Source organism: Somniosus microcephalus, chromosome 21 (genome assembly GCF_052327205.1).
Source record: "Somniosus microcephalus isolate GS21.2 chromosome 21, FLI_Smic_1.0, whole genome shotgun sequence".
In the NCBI taxonomy this organism is placed as follows: Eukaryota; Metazoa; Chordata; class Chondrichthyes; order Squaliformes; family Somniosidae; genus Somniosus; species Somniosus microcephalus.
In genome coordinates, this window is record NC_141007.1 from 42,243,158 (window position 1) to 42,256,411 (window position 13,254).

Below are 13,254 nucleotides of genomic sequence, written 5' to 3' on the forward strand. Positions count from 1 at the left end.
GTCATAAAAGTTTAATTCCAATTTATATAATACTGAAGCGCTCAATAAATAGCCAAAACTGTTTTTCTAACTTGACCATAATGTTTGTTCGGGGTGTGTGCTGGCAGAGCAACCTGAAGGTTACATTCCAAGAATAAGACAAAGCAAACAAACAAAGAAATGCCATTGCAGGAAGCACCTTTGCATTGCAACGCGTATGCATGATTCAGCAATTTAAGCTGTATTTACAGGCCACGGGTGTGAATTGAAGGTTTTACTATGTTACATTTATTAGGGTTAATCATCGGAGTAAGAAAATTAAGTTGCAGAAACAACCATTGATGGAAATGTTTCTTAAAAAGCTGAAAGGTCAAACCAGGAAATATTTTCACGCACTCCTCGAGGAATAAACACGTTTAGAACCGAAAACAGTGTCTGTTTCCCTGGCGTCCTAGTTAGCGCTTTAGCTGCAAAAGTCCGCATTCAAATCTTAGTGGAACCTGTGTGGTGTGTTTTAATTGTAGCAGAAAATGATTGCACACTGTCCTACGCTTAATGAATAACAACACATTGATAGAAATGACTAAGTTCTGAATTCACATTGCAGAATAATGTAGTCGTGATCTAATGAAGAAGAGGTGCATGCAAGGGGCAGTCAGTGGGGGTTCCATGGTGTAATGGTTAGCACTCTGGACTCTGAATCCAGCCATCCCAGTTCAAATCTCGGTGGAACCTTGTTATCTTTCCCTGCCGCATTTTTTAAAATTAAAAACATCGTGAGTTGTTATTTTATCGTGTTGCTTAAACGCTTCTGAAGGCAGAATGTGCAATTCCTTTCGAAGAGTTAAATCTACGGTTCAAACGAGTTGAATTGTAAAAGGTTGACAGCAACCGCACATTGTGAGCACGTATTTCATCGGTTCAACGGTGAACGAGATGGAATATTTAAAGGGGAAGGCGTAAAAAATCGACACACGACTTTATTGAATGCAGTAAAGTAAAATAAATAATCAGACTGGAGCACAGTGCAGCAGTAGAAGCATAAGTACACATCCCAGAGGTTGCTGCATTGCATCTGTCCTCTACTGGAACAGTTTATATAATCATACAATAACCATAACGTTTTATTCACTTTTAATTAATTTTAACAATACACAAAGGCTACATTATAAAGTAAGGTAAAAGCACAATGTTGTGAGTACAAAGAAATGAAGAGAAAGCAATGGAACTACAAATGATAGATCAGCATAATTAACATCATGATACAATTGTTGCAACTCAATTCATCATTGTGCTGTGTAAGCTTTAGGGGTAAATGCCGTCAGTCAGGTTCAACAAAAGTGGTGTAGAGTTTCCGCTTTGGGCGCAATCGGGTAATTGCGTCCAAATTGCACTTGAAATTACGCTGGTTAGATTACAGTTCACGTTTCCGCTAAATTTCATTTACATAATCACAAACGTAAAATCTTCCATGAACCAGCACCATCGTGCAGCATAATTGAACGTAATTGTTTCTTTTTTTTTCCATTAACAAGTATTCCTTCATGTATTTAAGTGGTAACATGGTGCAATCATAATCATAATAATCATAATCATAATCAACTTTATTGTCATTGTTAGTGCACAAGTGCAGTACAACGAAATGTAGGCTTGCGGCTCCCGAGAGTGTACATTTAGATTAAGACATTTGAACGTTCAACATACATTTGGCTTGTAATACATTAACATAAACATAACCATAATAAAGTGCATTGGCAGATGTGCAGGCTTTAGAGTTTATTTGTGGAGTTCAGTAGGATGACAGCCCTGGGAAAGAAACTGTTCCTAAATCTGGTCGTACGGGTGCGAATGCATCTGTAGCGTCTCCCAGATGGCAGGAGGGCGAACAGACTGTGGCTGGGGGTGGGTAGGGTCTTTGATGATGATCCGTGACCTCCGTAAACAGCGTTTCTGGTATATGTGCTCTATGGTCGGTAGCCGGGTGCCGGTAATGTGTTGGGCAGTTTTCACTACCCGCTGCAGGGCTTTCCGGTCATAGTAGCTACAGCTGCCATACCATACTGTGATACAGTTTGTCAGGATGCTCTCTATTGTGCAGCGGTAAAAGTTAGAGAGGATCAGGGGTGACAGGTTACATCCCTTCAGCCTCCTTAGGAAATATAGGCGCTGCTGGGCCTTCTTCACCAGAGAGGAGGTATTGAGGGACCAGGAGAGGTCTTCCGTGATGTGGACTCCGAGGAACTTAAAGCTGTCCACCCTTTCCACCACAGCCCCATTGATGTGGATGGGGGTGTGACTTCTGCCTTTAGACTTCCTGAAGTCCACAATGATTTCTTTGGTTTTCTTGATGTTAAGGGCCAGGTTGTTATCGGCGCACCACTTCACGAGATGCTGGACCTCCTCCCTGTAGGCTGACTCATCATTGTTGGTGATCTGGCTTACTACCGTGGTATCATCCGCAAACTTGATGATGGTGTTGGAACCACAAACAGCCACACAGTCATGGGTGAAGAGGGAGTAGAGGAGGGGGCTCAGCACACATCCTTGTGGGGCCCCCGTGTTCAGGGTCAGGGGGGGGAGGTGTGGTTACCTAATTTGACAGACTGGGGTCTGTTTGTTAGGAAGTCCAGGGTCCAGTTGCAGAGGGAAGTGTTCAGGCCAAGAGTGTGGAGTTTGGTGGCCAGCTTGTTGGGGATGATAGTGTTGAATGCTGAGCTGTAGTCTATGAACAGCATTCTGATGTAGGTCTCTTTACCATCTAAATGATTCAGTGCAGAGTGTAGAGCAGTTGTGATTGCATCCTCCGTTGATCTGGTTGCATGATAGGCAAACTGGTGTTGGTCAAGAGAGGCGGGAACACTGGCTTTGATGTGAGCCAGGACCAGTCTCCCGAAACACTTCATTATGATGGGTGTGAGTGCGACAGGTCGATAGTCGTTCAGGCACGTCACAGCCATTTGTTTTGGCACAGGAATAATGGTAGCGGTCTTGAAGCATGTAGGGACTACTGCCTGGGCCAATGACAGATTGAAGATGGCGGTGAAGACATCAGCCAGCTGATCAGCACATTCCTTGAGTACCCGTCCAGGGATGCTATCCGGTCCAGCAGCCTTTCGTGTGTTCACTCCGCGTAGAACACCCCTTATGTCGGAGGTCGACAGAGTGAGCACCTGGTCTTCCGGGGGTGGCAAGGCTTTGGTAGCTGGCTCCCTGTTGTCCCTGTCGAAGCGAGCGTAGAAGTTGTTAAGCTCCTCCGGAAGGGAGGCATCGCTAACCGGGGGGGCTGGTGTTTTTGCTCTTGTAGTCAGTGATGGACTGGATGCCTTGCCACATGCGCCAGGGGTCCGAGTTGTTGTGGAAATGATCCTCTATCCGCAGTGTCTGTTTCCTTTTGGCAGTCCTGATACCCTTTTTTAGGTTGGTCCTAGCTGCACTGTAAGCCGCCGCGTCGCCAGATTTAAATGCTGCGTCGCGTGCTTTCAACAGTGAGCGGACCTCTCCGTTCATACAGGGTTTCTGGTTGGGGTATGTCCTGATATTTTTATGGGTCGTGACTACCTCGACGCAACTGTTAATGTAGAATAGCACTGTGGATGCGTATTCCTCGATGTCATTATGGGCAAACATGCCCCAATCAGTGCATTCGAAGCAATCCTGAAGCTACAAGACTACCCCCTCTGGCCATACTTTCACTGCTCTCACTGATGTTCTCCCTCTTTTGATGAGCGGTTTGTATGCCGGGGCTAGAAACAGGGAGAGGTGGTCAGACTTCCCAAGGTGGGGGCAGGGAATGGCCTTATAAGCATCTACAATGCTCGTGTAGACTTGATCCAGTGTGTTCTCCCCTCTTGTGGGGCAGGAAACATTCTGGTGGAATTTCGGTAGTACAGATTTTAGGTTTATGTGATTGAAGTCCCCCGCGACGATAAAAGCTCCGTCTGGGTGCGCAGTTTGTTGTTCGCTGATGGCCCTGTAGAGGTCCTTCAGTGCTAGTTTGGCATTAGCGTGTGGTGGGATGTAGACCGCAGTGATGATAACAGCCGTGAATTCCCGAGGCAGGTAGAAGGGTCTGCACCTTACCATGAGGAATTCCAAATCAGCCGAACAGGATCTATCGATTATGTCCGTGTTAGTGCACCAGGCATTGTTAGTGTAAATGCACAAACCGCCTCCCTTGTTCTGTCGGCGCGGAAGACCGTGCGTCCTTCTAGTTGGATGGTGGTGTCAGGGATGCCGTTGTTCAACCAGGTCTCTGTGAAGATCATGGCGCAGCATTCCTTTGTCCTTTTCTGTGAGGAGAGATCAAGTTTGATCTCATCCATTTTATTTTCTAGTGACCTGACGTTGGCCAGAAAAATTTTATTAATATAGCTGAAAATGAGATTATTAAATATTTTCCCATCCTCCACCTGTGAGCAACCTGATTTAAATTACTGAAATTTTTTTTTTTAAACCTATACTGGAACCAATTAATAGTTTCATGAGTCAGTTTCTTAATAAATTAAATATTTTTGATATCAAAAAACTATTAAAATATGCTTACTAGTGCCTGTGCGCCTAAGAAAAAGAGGGAAATTTGAAGAGCCTTCCTGAACCAGTGCAATCTCCCAATTTCGACCTGGGGGCATGGCCAGCTTTGTGGGCGGGGTCTGATGCAGGCAAATTGAATCTTGAAACAGCGTAAAAGATCACGGAAAACACGAACGCAAGTGGTTTTGAGCGTAACTCATGTTTAAAACTCCCTGATCTTTTGTGCAGGTTTTGATGATTCCGCCCGCATTGCGCTGATATTACCAACGGAAACAAGCGGAAACTCTACCCCGGCATGTGGAAGCAGTTGCCCCTCCCCCACCCTGCTGACAGCGTTCTCTTCTTGTCTACACCACGCCACAACTCTTCAGTGACAAGTACCCATTTTTCCCCTACTCAGTCCAGAGGTGTTGTTTAATCCCTTTTATTGTTTTGAGCTGAGTGAATGCTCACTTTTGGCTGGCAGCATATAACTGAGGGTATAGTGAGGATACTCGTTTTTCATTTATGAAGCTTAATGAGGATTAAACGGTGTACTCGGAAATTTCTTCAGGGGGTCTCATGATTGACCACCATAACTTCGTCAGTAGATCTGTTGAAACTCCGCATAAACCATCTTAGCAGGGTTTCTGCTGAAGTTGCGATTGCACAAATCCTCAGCGAAATGCTCGGTGAATATGCTGTACTTAATCCCTATTAACATTTCTCCACATCAATAATCACACTGGCCGAAGCTTCTCCCCTCCAACCACTGATTTGTTTGTGGATCTTGGTGGGTAGAGGTGGAAAGTAACTTGGGATTGCATTCTGGCGCATATCTGCTCCCCTCTGCTTTCTGGTGGCCAAACTAGTTGGCAGAGTATGCCTGCCCACGTGAGTGGACACATGCTGAAGAAATGCAAGTGAAGATTTCCGCTGTGTTTCCTGCCATTTCGTCTTTAAACGCTGGACACAGAAGCACCAGTTAGGCCTTGATGTCCAGCATTCACAGGTTGATGGAGGAGCCATAAGGCAAAAACTTGTAGAGAGGCCTGTGCAAGCACTTGGAGCACAGCCCTGTACAGGACATGTCATGTAACAGGGAAAGGCAAGAATTTATCTTTACTAAATGGTAAACCTCTTTTCTCGATTCGCCACCACCATACTGGCATAAATCCCCGTCAGAGGCCAAGGAAACTGCCTACTGTGTGTAACTCTAGAGCTGTGCCCATTCAAGGGGAGGGGGGTGGAAAGTCAACACTGTGTTTAATATACCTCGGCCTAGAAATTGAGTTTGCGCTGCGCCAGGGCTTTAGCGCCGGAAGTTAGCGCCGGCGCTAAGTCCCTTTGCGCACGCCAAAAATTCAGTAGCGCCGTGCCCAAACGGCTGCCGGCGCTACTGAAGGGTTTTAGCGCCTGAAAACTGTCGCAACGCGCCGCATTGCGGCGCTATTCCGGCGCTGCGGCGCCCGCTGTGGTGCGGCAGGCTCGGGAAGTGCAGGCCTCCTCCTTCCGTTAAGGAGGAGCTGCATGCACCCGGCCGCGGCCCGCGCAAATCTCTTCAAAAATGAGCCCGGCACCTCGGACAAGTGCCGGGCTTGCATCTGTTCCGGGGGGGGGGGGGGGGAGAAGTCCGGGGAGGGAGCTGCAGGCAGGCGGCCGGCGGGAAAGCGGCCGGCCGCCGCACCTCCTTAAAGCGCCGGCGCAGACTCCGGCAGCACTCGTTTGCCGGAGTCTTAGTTGCGGCTGCCACTGGCGAGGCGGCCGCAACTGAATTTCGGCTTGGGGCCGGGTTACCACGGCAACCGGGACGCTGCGCACACCGATGACGTCATCGGTGCCGGCGCAGCGCTACCGGTCTACCGCCGCGGAAGGGCCCCAGGCAATTTAGGAACCGGCGCCAATTGCAGCGCTAGGCCCTCTAGCGCCGCAAAATCGGTGCTAAGGGCACTGAATTTCTAGGCCCTCATCTTTTGAATAGGCACTTTACAACCTTCTGGACTCAACATAGAGTTCAACAATTTCAGATCATAACCTGACCCCTATCATATATATATTTTTTATCCACACTTTTTGTTTGTGCCTTCTGTTCTTCTCTCCCATATGGCCGCTGTCTTTCATCCTGCCAGCGCAATTTACCCTTCATCGAGAGCCATCCTTTGTTTCTGAACCTGTCCCATTACCATCTTCTTTTGCCTTGAATATCTCTTAATGTCTCTTAACCTCTCCCGCCTTCTATCCTATCACAGACCTTCCCTTTTGTTCTTTCCTCCCCTCCCCCCTTTCCCAGCCCCTACACTTGCTTAAAAATCTGTTCCATTTCCTTTTTTTTCCCAGTTCTGATGAAAGGTCATCGACCTGAAACGTTAACTCTGTTTCTCTCTTCACAGATGCTGCCTGACCTGCTGAGTATCTCCAGCATTTTCTGTTTTTATTTCTGTATATGTTTAATCCTCATTCAAATAGTTCCCATTATCTTTCCACCTCTACCCACTGATATCCGCCAAAAAATCATCATATACTATAATTAATACCAATTCATATATGGGCGGACTGGCTTCCTTGAAGGGCACAGGATTCTTTGGGATTCTCATGAAAAATGGGACCGAGGTTGGGGCGGGGGGTGGGTGCACCGGTAATGCAGTGTATTGGATCCAATCTCTCAATTACACATGTGGCCAGCCTGCCCCTGCTTATATGTTCCATATTTTGACACTAATAAGCATTTCAAAATATTAACCACAGGGCAATTTGTTATTTATAATGTACATGATGGATGACCTTGTTGTTTAGTGATTACATTTCAAAATGGCCACCCAGTCTATGCTAGGGAGAGATCAAGTCAGTCCAATCTGTTTTATTTAAACTGAAAATGCTGGTCAGTCAGCAGCTTTGGACAGACCAGATAATATGGGCTAGAAATTCAGTTGGCTTTGCGCCCAGTTTTCGCCCAAAGAGGGCTTTTGCGCCACTTGCTGAGCTTTCGCCGATATTCAGCGCTGCGGTAATGGCGGCGTTAGCCAGTAGCGCTGCGCCGCCACTGATGACGTCATCGGTGTGCGCAGTGCCCCGCTACCGGCCCAACCGCCATATTTAGTTGCGGCCGCCTCTTCCGCAGCGGCCGCAAACAGCGATCTGAAAACGGGGCCGTCCTGCAGCGTTAGTGGGGCGAGTTAAGGCGGAGGTGCGGTCGGCCGCTTTTTCGGCGGCCGCCTGCCCGCACCTCCTTCCCCGGCCTCCTCCACTTCCCCCCCCCCCGCGGCATTGCCGGCTGTTTTCCGGGAGCCCGGCACTTCTCTCTTAAGAGAGGGAGGAAGGCCTGCAGTACCGCAGCCTGCCGCTCCGCAGCGGGTGGCGCTGCAGCACCTAGCGCGCCGATATTCAGTTTCAGCGCCCCAAGCGGGGGCGCCGAAACCCTTGAATAGCGGCCGCCTTCGACTTGGGGAGCGGAAACTGAATTTCCGGCGGGCGCAAGTGGCTCCGCGTGCAGCGGTAACTTCTGGGCGCAAGCGAGCTGGCGGGCCCAAACTGAATTTCTAGCCCTATATGTTTTAGGCGTAGAACCTTTATCAGTACTAAAAAATATATAGATGAACAGTATTTAAATAAATAAAGGGAAGGTGGAGGGAAGCACACACACATGGACAAATTGGAATGACCTGTAAAGTGCTCAAGGGAACATGTTGTTCCTCTGTATCAGGTATGACCGAGAAGGAGATTGAACCAATGGTGCAAGAGCGGCCTGATGTTAACTTCGCCAGAAGATCTGCAGAAAGTTCAGCATAAACCATGTTAACAAGTAATAATGATAGAAGGATGAGAGGTGATCACATTGGAACATAAACATTCTTAAAGGGCTTGACAGGGTAGATGCAGGGAGGATGTTTCCCCTGGCTGGGGAGTCCAGAACTAGGGGTCACAGTCTCAGAATAAGGGGTCGGCCATTTAGGACTGAGATGAGGAGAAATTTCTTCACTCAAAGGCTTGTGAATCTTTGGAATTCTCTACCGCAGAGAGCTCAGTCGTTGAGTATATTCAAGACAGAGATCGATAGATTTTTGGATAATAAGGAAGAGAATCAAGGGATATGGGGATCAGCCATGATCTTATTGAATGACGGAGCAGGCTCAAATGGCTGAGTGGCCTACTCCTGCTCCTATTTCTTATAACTCTCTGTTTGTTTGATAACTCCCAACAGGGCAAGGCTGATATTGGCAATTCAGCAAAATAGCTGACCATAGATGCAACTCTACAGTCTAACTCTATTTGGCACCAGCAATTGGAGCTCTGACATGCTGCAGTACACTAATCCTTAAAAAGGTTTTAGTGGCTTTAATCTCCTGAATTTAACAGGTAAAAAGATCACTGCCAGAAGCTTTCTGCTGTTCAAATCCATCTTCCAGGGCCTGGGCTGTAATTTTTGCTTCCTTTTTAAAATCCTACTTGTTCTCTCTAGAGCAGAGAAGGTTAAGTGGCGATTTAATAGAGGTGTTTAATATTTTGATAGGATAGGGAGAAACTGTTTCCATTGGCAGGAGAGTCGATAACTGGAGGATACAGATTTAAGGTAATTGGCAAAAGAATCTGGGGAGAATTTATTTTACGCAGCGAATTGTAATGATCTGGAATGCTTTGCCAGTGAAGGTGATGGAAACAGATTCAATAATAACTTTCAAAAGGGAATCGTATGTGATGGGCCTTCAATAACCACAAAACTAGAAGTTATAGACTTAAACAAGTTGGCTTTTAATCACTAAGATCAGAGCTAACATCTCAACACGCCGACTGGTTCACAGGAATGAGTCATACAGATCCTGGGATCTTTATGTAAGAGAAGTCAGGGGCGGAGCCAAGAGCCAAGACCTGGAACCTCCCAGGTTAGTCGGGAAAGAGGAAGTGAAACTATACACAGTGGGGGAGGGTAATATACATGAGTGCAAAACGAATACAGGATCAAGACAAACAGATTTCATTACAGTATGTATACTTGAAAAGGAAAAATTTGCAGGGCTATGGGGAAAAAGCAAGGGAGTGGGACAAATTGGCAACACATGATAGGCCGAATGGTTTCCATATGATTCTACTTGTACACTTTACAGCAAAATATTAACAAATATTCCAAGTCCCTTTGTTAATTATTATTTTCACTAACAGGCAGTTGCAAGTCAATCATACCATTACCACATGCTCACTGGTGTCTGACGTTACTACTTCAATCAAAAACCTTAGCCCTGGACGGTGAGTCAGCCTCATGGAGCTTTGGCAAAGTGACGTGTCTATCATTAAGTTAGCAGCTTAAGTAGTTAGTGACAAGTAAGCCTGCCACTCAGTGTTGGACCTCAATCATCTTGGACATTAAGGTGGCATGTACATTTTAAGATGTCCAACATAGGTCCTTTCATTATGCTAAAGTCACGTCTTTGCGGGGGAGTACAAGAACATGTAGTCACATATCCAAGGATATTAACATACGAAGAGAGATTGGGTCGATTGGGCTTGAATTCGCTAGAGTTTAGAAGAATGAGAGGGGGGTCTCATTGAAACTTATAAAATTCTAACAGGACTAGACAGACTAGATGCAGGAAGGATGTTCCCGATGGCGGGGGAGTCCAGAACCAGGGGTCACAGTCTAAGGATAAGGGGTAAGCCATTTAGGACTGAGCTAAGGAGGAATTTCTTCACCCAGAGAGTGGTGAACCTGTGGAATTCTCTACCACAGAAGGCAGTTGAGGCCAATTCATTAAATATGTTCAAGAAGGAGTTAGGTATATTTCTTAAGGCTAAAGGGATCAAGGGATATGGGGAGAAAGCAGGGACAGGGTATTGAATTTGGCAGATCAGCCATGATCTCATTAAATGGCGGAACAGGCTCGAGGGGCTGAATGGTCTACTCCTGCTCCTATCTTCTATGTTTCTATAACACTGATGAAAGGAATCCAGTGTCAGTAGTGATTAGTCCTAGGCTAGGTGTAGCACAGTATGATATAGAATAAAGTTCCCTTTATTCTGCCCAATTATGTACCCAAGCCCTAATCTTAGAAACATACCTACAATACCAGTGTGACATTTTTCCATTTCTCAGACCAGCCATTCTGTGGTCTCTGAGTAAAATTGCCAATGTGGTTCCAAATAAGGGAAGTTTTGTGCTGTGAGGCCATCACCATTCAGAACTAAAGCTCCTTACAGGCAGCTGCCAGCAAAGCAAGACTGGGTTGGATTTGAACTGAATGTTGATAAGCCTGCATCTAATCCATTGCACTACCCCATCTTATTACATAATGTTCTTGAAAGTCAACCCAAAGAAAACACCAGTGGGTGTTGGAGGAAGCACACTTAAGTCACTATCAGAGACACTTTGTACTGTACATATATAATTATGACGGCGCTAAGCGATCCCACAACCAACGGATCAGGTCAAAGCTCTGCAGTCCTGCCACATGCAGCCACGAATGGTGGTGGACAATTAAACAACTAACGGGATGAGGAGGATCCATGAATATCTCCACCCTCAATGATGCCAGAGCCCAGCATGTGAGTGCAAAAGACAAGGCTGAAGCTTTTGCAACCATCTTCACTCAGAAATGCTGAGTGGATGATCCTCCTCCTGACGTCCTCACCGTCACAAAAGCCAGCCTTCAGCCAATTTGATTCACTCCACGTGATATCAAGAAACAGCTGAGCACAGCACAGACTATGGGCCATGACAAAATCCCAGTTGTCGTGCTGAAGACTTGTGCTCCAGAACTAGCCGTGCCTCTAGCCAAGCTGTTCCAGTACAGCCACACCACTGGCATTTACCTGACAATGTGGAAAACTGCCAAGGTATGTCCTGTCCACAAAAAGCAGGACAAATCCAATTTGGCCAATTACTGCCCCATCAGTGCACTCTCAATCATCAGCAAAGTGATGGAAGGTGTCATCGACAGTGCTCACTGATGCTCAGTTTGGGTTCCGTCAGGACCACTCGGCTCCAGACCTCATTACAGCCTTGGTTCAAACATGGACAAAAGAGCTGAATTCCAGAGGTGAGGGGAGAGTGACTGCCCTTGACATCAGGGCATCATTTGACTGAGTGTGGCATCAAGGAACTCTAGTAAAATTGAAGTCAATGGGAATCAGGGGGCAAACTCTCCACTGGCTGGAGTCATACCTAGCACAAAGGAAGATGGTTGTGGTTGAGGATGCCAATCATCCCAGCCCCAGGACATCGTTGCAGGAATTCCTCAGGGCAGTGTCCTAGGCCCAACCATCTTCAGCTGCTTCATCAATGACCTTCCCTCCATCACAAGGTCAGAAGTGGGGATGTTTGCTGATAATTGTACTGTGTTCAGTTCCATTCACAACTCCTCATGCAGCAAGACCAGGGCAACATTCAGGCTTGGGCTGATGAGAGGCAAGTAACATTTGCGCAACACAAGTGCCAGGCAAAGGCTATCTCCAACAAGTGAGAATCTAACTAACGCCCCATGACATTCAACAGCATTACATAAGAACATAAGAACATAAGAAATAGGAGCAGGAGTAGGCCAATCGGCCCCTCGAGCCTGCTCCACCATTCAATAAGATCATGGCTGATCTGATCCTAACCTCAAATCTTCTATCACTCTGCATCCACCCGAACCCATGTGATCTCCCGGGAGAGGCGAAAAACCAGATAAAGACCCAATGGCCAATTTGGGAGAAAAAAATCTGGGAAATTCCTCTCCGACCCATCTAGGCGATCGAAATTCTTCCAGGAGATCACTCTGTCCCTATATTTTCCACAGTACTTACCTTCTGTAAAGGCGATCTCCACCCCAGCCAGGAACAGGAATAAAACCATCTCCTGAAATCTAACAGAATTAGAACACGGTAGGAGCAGAACAAGGCTACACGGCCCCTGGGCCCGCTCCACTACCCACCATCAACATTCTTGACCATTAACCAGAAACTTAACTGGACCAGCCACATAAATACTGTGGCTACAACAGCAGGTCAGAGGCTTGGTATTCTGCAGTGAGTCTCTCACCTCCTGACTCCCCAAAGTCCACCACTTACAAGGCAGAAGTCAGGAGTGTGATGGAATACTCACTACTTGCCTGGATGAGTGCAGCTCTAACAACACTCAAGATACTCGACACCATCCAGGACAAAGCAGCCCACTTGATTGGCACCTCATCCAACACCTTAAACATTCACTCCCTCCACCACCAGCGCACCGCAGCAACTCGCCCAGGCTCCTTTGACAGCACTTCCCAAACCCCCAAACTCTACCACCTAGAAGGACAAGGGCAGCAGGTGCATGAGAACACCATTACCTCCAACTTCCTCTCCAAGTCACACAGCATCCTGACTTGGAAACATATCACTGTTCCTTCATCATCGCTGGGTCACAATCCTGGAACTCCCTCCCTAACAGCACTGTGGAAGTACCGTCACCACATGGACTGCAGCGGTTCAAGGCGGCGGCTCACCACCACATGGACTGCAGCGGTTCAAGGCGGCGGCTCACCACCACCTTCTCTAGGGCAGTTAGGGATGGGATATAAATGCTGGCCTTGCCAGCGATGCCCACATCCCAGGAACAAATAAAGAAAAATAAATGTGGGGGAGCAATCAGTCCTCTATGATGAAAAGATAAATGGGCATCATAGTTTTCATGATATGGAGCCAGGAATGCCCATTTCTTTTTACATTAATTTATACGATTTTACATCAGCTTACTTATATCAGGCATATTAAAATAATGCTACTACTGAATTTTCTCATTAAGCAATTACAAGTAAA